The sequence below is a fragment of the Rhincodon typus genome, unplaced genomic scaffold (assembly GCF_021869965.1).
Source record: "Rhincodon typus isolate 14 unplaced genomic scaffold, sRhiTyp1.1 hic_rhity00005752, whole genome shotgun sequence".
In the NCBI taxonomy this organism is placed as follows: domain Eukaryota; kingdom Metazoa; phylum Chordata; class Chondrichthyes; order Orectolobiformes; family Rhincodontidae; genus Rhincodon; species Rhincodon typus.
Genome location: NW_025971390.1, coordinates 1 through 1,043, shown reverse-complemented (window position 1 = coordinate 1,043; position 1,043 = coordinate 1). Strand labels below are relative to the sequence as shown.

At 49.5% G+C, this 1,043-nt stretch overlaps 1 non-coding gene across 1 annotated transcript; it reads left to right on the top strand.

Annotated features, from left to right (window-relative positions):
• Positions 1 to 418: 418 nt before the first annotated feature.
• Positions 419 to 492, top strand: trnan-guu. Its single transcript has one exon. It is a non-coding gene; the product is annotated as a tRNA-Asn (tRNA).
• The last annotated feature ends 551 nt before the right edge of the window (positions 493 to 1,043 follow it).

Genomic DNA, 1,043 nt, shown 5'->3' with positions numbered 1-1,043 from the left:
GGGATGTTTAAAAAGTCATGAGGGATATGAAGAGGGTGAATGGTCGAGGTCTTTTTTCACCGGGTGGGCGAGTCCAAAACTACAGGAAATATACTTAAGATGAGAGGGGAAAAATGAAATGGGAGCTGAGGGGCATTTTTCATGCAGAAGATGGTGCGTGTATGGAATGAACTAACGGAGGAAATTGTGGAGGCTGGTAAAAGGACAACATTTCAAAGGCATCTGGATGCGTGCATGAATCGGAAGGGTATAGAGGGATAACGGATAAATACTGGCAAATGGGGCTGGATGAATTTAGGATATCTGGTCGGCTCGGACGAGGTGCACCGAAGTGTCTGTTTCCGCGCTGTCCATCTGGATGACGCTACAGTTGCTGAGCCCCTGTTTAGTTGCTTGTCCGCAGAGACACGGCCCACCTGTCTCTGTGGCGCAATCGGTTAGCGCGATCGGCTGTTAACCGAAAGGTTGGTGGTTCAAACCCACCCAGGGACGACTTGTGTTATCGCTTTTAACCCCGATGACCGATCTCAGTGAAAATTGTGGATACAAGGAAACAACTGTGTTAGCTTCTCAGGTATCGAACGAACCCCCCCAACAGATAGCTCTTAACGGGCAACAGAAGCTAAAACGCCAAGGTGAACGCTGTTCCAGACACACCAAATATTCTGTCTGTGAGACACCTCGACTTGTCTGCGTCACGAACCAGTCACACAAGTGGGAGCGGGGCGCTTCCAAACAAACCAGGAGTCTAGTCCAACGCCACTTTCCAGAAAGTGCTCAAATAACGAAAACAAAAGAACAAAATAAGAACGACTCACGAAAAGTGACGATTCGTAACCACAGTCTCAAAGAGGCTGGGTTTCCCTTCTGATCAACAATGCGGGTGTGCCTGCACGGCAACGATTGCAGTAGATCGAGAAGGCGGCTCATCAGTTCCCTTCTCCGCGACAGAAATGAAGGAAGGTTTTGGAGTAGATCTGTAGCTCGGGTTGTGGGTGTTGAGGTTGGTTGGCTCGCCGAGCTGGTTTGTTGTTCCGCAGACG